Source organism: Pelophylax lessonae (genome assembly GCF_965119305.1).
Source record: "Pelophylax lessonae genome assembly, chromosome: 7".
Classification (NCBI taxonomy): domain Eukaryota; kingdom Metazoa; phylum Chordata; class Amphibia; order Anura; family Ranidae; genus Pelophylax; species Pelophylax lessonae.
Genome location: NC_138774.1, coordinates 47,581,522 through 47,591,208, shown reverse-complemented (window position 1 = coordinate 47,591,208; position 9,687 = coordinate 47,581,522). Strand labels below are relative to the sequence as shown.

General features: G+C 48.4%; 1 protein-coding gene across 1 annotated transcript in view; it reads left to right on the top strand.

Moving 5' to 3' along the window:
* Positions 1-9,687, top strand: part of LOC309560455 (uncharacterized protein) — a gene marked incomplete at both ends in the record, with an annotated part of 203,085 nt that overhangs the window by 112,858 nt on the left and 80,540 nt on the right. The gene's annotated exons all lie outside the window — the stretch shown is intronic.

Here is a 9,687-nt window from a genome sequence, read left to right as displayed (position 1 = left end):
GTATCTATTTACTTGGCACAACAACCCCATCTTTACCAAATGTTGGGAAATTTTGTTTGTGTGCCCTAAAATTAGTTTAAGTATATTTTTACTGAAGCTTTTGATTGATAACCTGCTGCACTAATATTCTGTGACATTGGTAATACCACTATTTCATTCTTCAGGGCCTCTGCTTTCAGAAAACATATAATAATTTGGAGGGGTTTAAGTAATTATTTTTTAAACAGGTGTGCAAAAATGGCTCTGGCAGGGAAAGGATTTCTAAACAAGTATAAATGCATGTAAGGATTTTTCAATGATGCCATTTATACTGAGTGCTTAGCTGTGTTTAGAGAAAATAGAAATCTGTGCTTCCAGGATCCAATTATGGCGCTTTTCCACTGCATGGAACTGAACGGTTTGGCTCGCTTTTGTGCTTTTCCACTGCTGGTACCGCATGGTATAGTGTCGGAACGGTTCGGTACGGTACGGCTCTGAAAAAACAGTACCTACTCGATTATGGTTCCAACAGGTACCAAACTGGTACCATATCCCACAATCCTTTGCATGCAGTCACTACTAGCCACTAATTGGTCAGAGAATCCCACCCACCCCGTTGTTATCCCACCCACTTAACTTTAGTACTACTTTAGTGGAAAAGCAAACCTATACCGTACCGTACCGAACCGTTCCAACACCGTACCATGCGGTACCAGCAGTGGAAAAGCAAACCGGGCCAAGCAGGGCAGAGTAGAGCCGAGACGGTACTTGCAGTGGAAAAGTGCCATTAGAGACTCTAAACGCACAATGATCGGATCACTCCTGGCAGCGAGCTGCTAGCATCTGGGGCAAGCATCTGTCCCTATCTGCAGCTAATTGATGGCTGTGTGATTACACCCCAACACAAACATTGGTTTGCATTCACCTGTACATCCAGCCCCAGGAATCTGCTGCAACCCTGCCACACATTGCACATTTTTGCTCTGTGGGGCCTAAAAGTTCATTATGCTTATTACGTTGTTTAGGAAAGCTAAACGCAGGAGTGCCAGTGTGAATGAAGCCCTAAAGTCCATAAAATAACCTATAGGGGAAAAAATGTTAGATAATATACCAACCTTTGTCCCAGCTCCACCCGCAGCACCTAGACAAAGATGTATGCAGTGCAAAGTCCATTTTAAGGTTTCATCTGCATTGAGCATTTCTCCTGGCAGGAGAAAAGCAGCATAAAAAAAAGCGCCGAAAGCCACATTTTGAAAATGCATCTAAGCATGTTTAGGCATGTCAGGTGTTTGGGCGTTCAGTTATTCCATTGGCCAAAATAATAATTTACCCACTTAAGGACCAGGCCTATTCTGACACTTTTTGTTTAGAAAAAAAGTTAAAATCAGGATTTTTCTTTTTTCTAGAAAATTACTTAGAACCCTAAAACAATATCTTTTTTTTTTTTTTTTTAAAGAGACCCTAGAGAATAAAATGGCGGTTGTTGCAATTTTTTATGTCACACCGTATTTGTCAAACACAATTTTTTGGGAAACAATACACTTTAACCTATTTATGTCACACAGCATTTTGGTAAAATATGAAAGATGATGTTACGCAGAGTAAACAGATACCTAACATGTGATGCTTTAAAATTGTACATGCTCATGGAATGGCAACAATCTTCCATACCTAGAAATCTTTTTTGTAGGTTAGCAATTTAGAGCTAAAGAGGAGGTCTTGTTCTAGAACTTTTGCTCTCACTCTGACATTTGCAGAGATACCTCACATGTTTGGTGCAAACATCCTTTAAAATTGCTAATTGCTTAAAGGAGTTGTATTCTATGCATTGGGCTAAAAAGCCTTCTGTGTGTAGCAGCTGCCCCAGCAACCCCTAATACTTACCTGAGCCCCCTCTCTATCCAGTAATGTCGATGAGTCCCTCGGGTGCCCAGGACTCTCCCTCCTGATTAGCTGAGACACAGCAGCGGCGCCATTGGCTCCCACTGCTATCAATCAAAGTCAGTTAGCCAGTCAGGAGAGAGGGGGCAGGGCCGAACGGCAGCTCCCTGTCTGAATGGACACATGGAGCTGCAGCTCTGCTCGGGTGCCCCCATAGCAAGCTGCTTGCTGTGGGGGGCACTCGACAGGAGGGAGGAGCCAGGAGCAACGAAGAGGGACCCGAGAAGAGGAGGATCGGGGCTGCTCTGTGCAAAACTTGCACAGAGGAGGAAAGTATAAGAAATTTGTTATTAAAAAAAAAACACTTTAAGGAACCCCTAGAAGCCTCTGGAGGAACCCTGGTTGAGAAACCCTGAATTAGAAAGATACATATTAAAAGAAAAAACTATTTTCAGGTATGTTGTATAAATGTGAATATAATGGCGTTTGTTCTCAAATTTGACTACAAAAAGTGGAAAGGCACTTTAAGTTTTTTGTAATATATGGCTTACTGCATTTTAAGTTAATGTTTGTGACAATTTTAGAGAAGGAGTGGGAGAGAATGTTCTCGAGACAGGGACGTGGCAGATTTAGGCGTGGTATTCTGCATGCAGTACATGGGCACAATAATGTAATCTACAATAGAAAATAGCCTGCAGATATTACCTTCCAAGATAATGCTTTATTAATAGTACATTGCATAATACTGTATATGCAGATCCTTCCGTATGCAAACACAAACAGGTATTTCCTGTTTTCTATCGGCAATGTTAGAAGGTGATTGCACGTATTCACTTTTACGTCATACCATACAGAGGTAGTACATAACTTCAATGAGTGTATGTACTATCTATGTCTTTTTTCTCCTCTCCATTATTCTTTTCCAGGCTCTTTGCTCTCATCCTGACTTTGACATATCAATGCTAGAAGTGAGATGACAATTGTTTGCTCTATCTAACTATACCTAATGTCAGTGGTGGCAGACGGAAGGGAACGCTTATCAGACAGATCTCCCTCTGTGTAAGCATTGCTTCAGCTGGGTACACACTAATAGACATGTGCAATTCATTTTGGTCCGAATACAAATTCAGACAAATTTTTGGTTATTCAGAGATTCGGATGTATCAGAATTTCTGAATTAAATAGTAATGAATAGTAACAAATTCCAAATTTTCTGAATGATTATAATTAGGATCGGTCGAAAATTTGCGTGAAGAATAGCTGGTTGTTAAGTAGCTGGCCACCCCGCCCTTAACAACCGATGACTTATCAGCTGTCAGCGGGCTTCCCCACTGATAGCTGAAATGTAAAATAAACAATGCCAGCAATACAAATATGTTAAAAAAAAAAAAACAGCTTTGGGTCTGGTAAAGATTTTAAGGGGAACCCCATGCCAAAATAAAAAAAAAAAAAAGGAACTCAACTTAAAGTGAAAGAATACAAATAAAAAAAATTCCTTTATCTATAGTGCCTGGTGGTCCCCTTTGTCTGCCTGTAAAGTGTATAGAACATGCTGCAGCAAAAATGACATTTCTAATGAAAATGTCAAATCACATTTAAATTAATTTGCGGTTGATATTGGCCGGTGTCTTGTCGAATAGTGCAGATCGTCGGTTAATGTCTCCCAGAATCTGCAAATGCGCAGTACTGACGTCACTCTGGCAATCAGCTTGTGTGACGTCAGCACTGTGCATGCGCAAATCGTCAGAGGCAATATCTGACGATCTGCAAATGGAGTAATCGACAGAACACTGGGACGTTAACACGATGTGTGCTGTGCTCTCCTCTCTGAGTCACCTGCCCAACCTCCCTCACCCCTCCCAGGGGCGGCACATAACTGGCAGCCCTGTACTAATCCTCTTCTGAGAGGCTGAGCCTGAAGATGGAGTGTGACCAAGCAGGGTACATGAGAGGAATACTGCATGAGGAGCCACCATGCAGGACATATCAAATGAATACTGCGTTTGCTGATCATCAGATAATGCCTCCGACGATCTGTGCATTAGCAGAGTTAACGCCACCCCAGCAGTTTGCCAGAGCGATGTCAGTAGTGCGCTTGTGCAGATCGTCGGAGGCATTATCCAACGATCTGCAGTATTCAACAGAACACCTGCACCCGGCAATTTAAAAAATAATTACGAATAAAACGCCTCCCTCTCCAAAATAAAAAAAAAACAGGACGGCTGACCAGTGTGAGGTCAGGCACGGATGAGGACGAGAAGGACTGGCTCCCCTTCAGCCCATTTCTTCAGACCAATCCAGTAAATAGCACTACTTTTCTTTTTTCATTTTTAAACCAATTAAATCCACACTGCCTGGACCCCCCAGTTATGAACGCCATGTGCTTCTAGGCCTGTCTGGACAAACAGATATGGTGAATCTCTGTAGTTGAGACACAAACAGCAAAATGAAACCTGACAATGAGTCTAGCCTTTCCCTTCTCTATCCAAAACTAACAAAATGCATTTAAACACACTTTAACTATTAGTTCTTAAAAGGGTCCTTTCAGACGGCCGATCCGCTGCTTTAGTCCGCTGCGGGACTTTTTTTTTTTTTTTTCACGGAGCGGATGACATTTCTGTCATCCGCTCCGTGTGCCCGCATATCATCCCATCCGTTTGCGGATGATATGCGGACATAATGTAAGTATATGGCACTGCGGATGTCAGCGGATGACACCGCTGACATCCGATTTTCCTTCCTTTCCGTTTTTTACACGGATGAAAAAATAGGGTTCTGTTCCATTCGAAAAAACGGAACAGAACTGAAAGGAGGAAAATCGGGTGTCAGCGGATGGTATTCCAATGACATCCGCAGTGCCATTCACTTACATTATGTCCGCAAATCATCCGCAAAAAAATAGGATGATTTGCGGACACACGGAGCGGCCGTGTGAAAGGACCCATAGGTGCCGATATTTTACTTTTGAGACACTTAGATTGATTGCCCATATGCAGATATTAACACAAAGACTTCGCAGAATGGGGCAATGCAAGACGCTTTGATTCCACTGCATGCATGAATGTGTATAATTTGTATTCAGTAGCAATATTAGTGGAACAATTATACCGGAGGAAATATGGGGGACTGTCATTGTTGGCTTTCTCCTAAATAATTCTGATGCATGGTAACTTCCCAGCTGTCTCTGTTTTCAATAAAATGTAACTTTGGGCTGAAACAAATATGCCTTTAATAAGCCCATAAGTCTCAACCTGCATGTTAGAGGGTATTTGTTCTGCCCTTCAGGTTCCACACATGCAGCCTATCTGTCATTGGCTTTAGTAATGGGTTATTTAAAGTAGAACTATAGGCAAAACTTTTTTTTTTTTGGATAGAGCAAGGGTGGGTTATAACCCCTGTCAGATTTGTCCCATTGGGGAGATTTTCCTTCACTTCCTGTCCCATAGCCAAACATGACATAGGAGAATTAATAATCCCTGCAAATAATTGGAATTCATTGGGTCTCCCCAGGTCACTAGAACTAGTGTCCCTTTTGGAAGATTTCCCCTCTGCTACTTTTCTGGGGACATCCCAAAATGTGGGATTTTCTTTTAATTTAAATTTCAATGATAATGGCAAACAGGACAAATAGGGAGAATGAATCTCCTTAACATGAGCACAGACAGCAATAAAACCTGACAGGTGTTCTAATGCCTCTCCACTCTATCCAAAACTAACAAAAAATGTTTTGCCTTTAGTATAATTTTAGGCTACATTCACATGTCAGCGTAGCGATCGCGGGCAGAATCACCGCGATTCTGCCCGCGATCCGGAAATCATTGCAAATCGCGGGACACCTGTGCATTGCCCGTGATTTGCAATAGCACCCCAAACACTGTGCGATGTTGCCGCGATTTCCGCCTGCCGAATCACGGCAACATCGCGCAAAAAAAAAAACGCGGGACGCATGACGCCCAAAAAAGGTACAAGAGCTTCTTTGGAGCGTCATGCGTCCCGCTTTTTTTTTTTTGCGCGATGGTACCGCAATTCGGCAGGCAGAAATGGCGGCAACATCGCACAGCGTTTGGGGTGCTATTGCAAATCACGGGCAACGCACAGGCGTCACGCGATTTGCAATGATTTCCGGATCGCGGGCAGAATCGCGGTGATTCTGCCCGCAATCTCTATGCTGACATGTGAACAGAGCCTTAGGGATTGATAGATGGTGCTAAGAAGTCGGGAGTGTGAACCACGTTGGTAAGTTTTGGCTGGGACTCTCGTGTTACAATAGACCGAATTCTTGGTGCACCACTATTTGTGAGTACCTCCTTATGAAGAACTGCTCTATCAGAAGGGGGAAGTAGAAGTTTGGGAGACAGGTTACCCTTATGTTACCCTACTGCTTTTAAATGAAGAATAAAATAAGTATGTCCAAATACCAGCTGTTTAATTACCATCTTTTGGAGTAAAGCTTACATTCTGTTTATCTAAACCCAACTGGACATGCTTTCTTTTGTGCTGGGATTAAGAGGAGAGTGTATGTTCACGCTGTGAGGGTTGGAAGGTTTGGCATCCGCTTTAAAGTGGAAGGGGGTAAAGGATTGCAGAAGATTTCACCCATAGGCTATATCTGGGTTTATGGGACATGGGATCCCTAAAATACGTGTAGAGGGAACCAGTGGAGCATCAACCTATTGAGTGTGGAAAATGTCCTTGGGGAAGGATTTCACCTCAATTGACAAAAAGAAAAGAACTGGGCAGAACCCTCTAAACACCAACGTGTTATTCTATACCCAGGAGCAAACCTACCACCAGTCCATGGCCGGCCCTACCATGGGACCCAGGTGGCACTAGAGAGGGGCGGCCCCTGGCTGCCTCTTCTCTTCTTTTGCTATCGGTAAAAAAAAAAAAAAGTGACCCGCGGCTGGCCTGACATGCACACTGCGCCGCCGCCGCCGCTCGGCAAAGCGCATAAACGTTCGGCTATTTCCGGGAATAGCCGAACATGTATTAGCTTTCCTGAGCGGCGGTGCATGCGCAGTGTGCATGTCAGGCCGGCCGCGGACGTGTTGACGTGTGGCGCCGGGCGGCGCCATTTTTAAATCCTAAGGCGCCTTTACAAAGGTAAGTGAGACTGCTCCACACACACTGCAGCCACACTACCTGCCAATCTGCCATTATGCGGGGCTGCAGGCATATAACAGAAGATGCAGTGCTGCAGGCATGGTACATGCCCACAGCACTGCATCTCCTGTAGTATGCCCGCAGCCCCGCATTCTCTTGTACCATGCCCGCAGACCCACATTCTCCTCTACCATACCCACAGCCCTGCATTCTCATGCACCATGCCCGCAGCTCTGCATTCTCTTGTACCATACCCGCAGCCCCGCATTCCCTGCACCATGCCCGTGCCCCGCGTTTTCCTGTACCATGCCCGCAGCCCCGCATTCCCTGCACCATGCCCGCAGCCCCGCATTTTCCTGTATCATGCCCGCAGCCCTGCATTCACCTGTACCATGCCCGCAGCCCTGCATTCTCCTGTACCATGTCCGCAGCCCCACATTCTCCTGTACCATGCCCGCAGCCCCGCATTTTCCTGCACCATGCCCGCAGCCCTGCATTCTCCTGTACCATGTCCGCAGCCCCGCATTTTCCTGCACCATGCCCGCAGCCCTGCATTCTCCTGTACCATGTCCGCAGCCCCGCATTCTCCTGTACCATGCACGCAGCCCCGCATTCTCCTGCACCATGCCCACAGCCCCGCATTTTCCTGCACCATGCCCGCAGCCCCGCATTCTCCTGTACCATGTCCGCAGCCCCGAATTCTCCTGCACCATGCCCGCAGCCCCGCATTTTCCTGTACCATGCCCACAGCCCCGCATTCCCTGCACCATACCCGCAGCCCCGCATTTTCCTATACCATGCCCGCAGCCCCGCATTCCCTGCACCATGCCCACAGTCCCGCATTTTCCTGTACCATGCCTGCAGCTCTGCATTCTCCTGTACCATGCCTGCAGCCCTGCATTCTCCTGCACCATGCTCGCAGCCCCGCATTCTCCTGAACCGTGCCCGCAGCCCCGCATTCTCCTGCACCATGCCCGCAGCCCCGCATTCTCCTGTACCATGTCCGCAGCCCCGAATTCTCCTGCACCATGCCCGCAGCCCCGCATTTTCCTGTACCATGCCCACAGCCCCGCATTCCCTGCACCATACCCGCAGCCCCGCATTTTCCTATACCATGCCCGCAGCCCCGCATTCTCCTGCACCGTGCCCGCAGCCCCACATTCTCCTGCACCATGCCCGCAGCTCCGCATTCTCCTGTACCATGCCCGCAGCCCCGCATTCTCCTGCACCATGCCCGCAGCCCCGCATTCTCCTGTACCATGCCCGCAGCCCCGCATTCTCCTGCACCATGCCCACAGCCCCGCATTATCCTGCACCATGCCCGCAGCCCCGCATTCTCCTGCACCGTGCCCGCAGCCCCGCATTCTCCTGTACCATGCCCGCAGCACTGCATTCTCCTGTACCATGCCCGCAGCCCTGCATTCTCCTTTACCATGCCTGCAGCAATGCATTCTCCTGTACCATACCCGCAGCCCTGCATTCTTCTGTACCATGCCCGCAGCACTGCATTCTCCTGTACCATGCCCGCAGCCCTGTATTCTCCTGTACAATGCCCGCAGCACTGCATTCTTCTGTACCATGCCCGCAGCACTGCATTCTTCTGTACCATGTCCGCAGCACTGCATTCTTCTGGACCATGCCCACATCCCTGGATTCTCCTGTACCATGCCCGCAGCCCCGCATTCTCCTGCACCATGCCCGCAGCCCCGCATTCTCCTGCACCATGCCCACAGCCCCGCATTTTCCTGCACCATGCCCGCAGCCCCGCATTCTCCTGTACCATGTCCGCAGCCCCTAATTCTCCTGCACCGTGCCCGCAGCCCCGCATTTTCCTGTACCATGCCCGCAGCCCCGCATTCCCTGCACCATACCCGCAGCCCCGCATTTTCCTATACCATGCCCGCAGCCCCGCATTCCCTGCACCATGCCCGCAGCCCCGCATTTTCCTGTACCATGCCCGCAGCTCTGCATTCTCCTATACCATGCCCGCAGCCCCGCATTCCCTGCACCATGCCCGCAGCCCCGCATTTTCCTGTACCATGCCCGCAGCTCTGCATTCTCCTGTACCATGCCTGCAGCCCTGCATTCTCCTGTACCATGCCCGCAGCCCTGCATTCTCCTGTACCATGCCCGCAGCCCCGCATTCACTTGTACCATGTCCGCAGCCCCGCATTCTCCTGTACCATACTCGAAGCCCCGCATTTTCCTGTACCATGCTCGCAGCCCCGCATTCTCCTGCACCATGCCCGCAGCTCCGCATTCTCCTGTACCATGCCCGCAGCCCCGCATTCTCCTGCACCGTGCCCACAGCCCCGCATTTTCCTGCACCATGCCCGCAGCCCCGCATTCTCCTGCACCGTGCCCACAGCCCTGCATTCTCCTGTACCATGCCCACAGCCCCGCATTCTCCTGTACCATGCCCGCAGCCCTGCATTCTCCTTTACCATGCCCGCAGCACTGCATTCTCCTGTACCATGTCCGCAGCCCTGCATTCTTCTGTACCATGCCCGCAGCACTGCATTCTCCTGTACCATGCCCGCAGCCCTGTATTCTCCTGTACCATGCCCGCAGCACTGCATTCTTCTGTACCATGCCCGCAGCACTGCATTCTTCTGTACCTTGTCCGCAGCACTGCATTCTTCTGGAACATGCCCACATCCCTGCATTCTCCTGTACCATGCCCGCAGCACTGCATTCTCCTGTACCATGCCCGTAGCCCTGCAG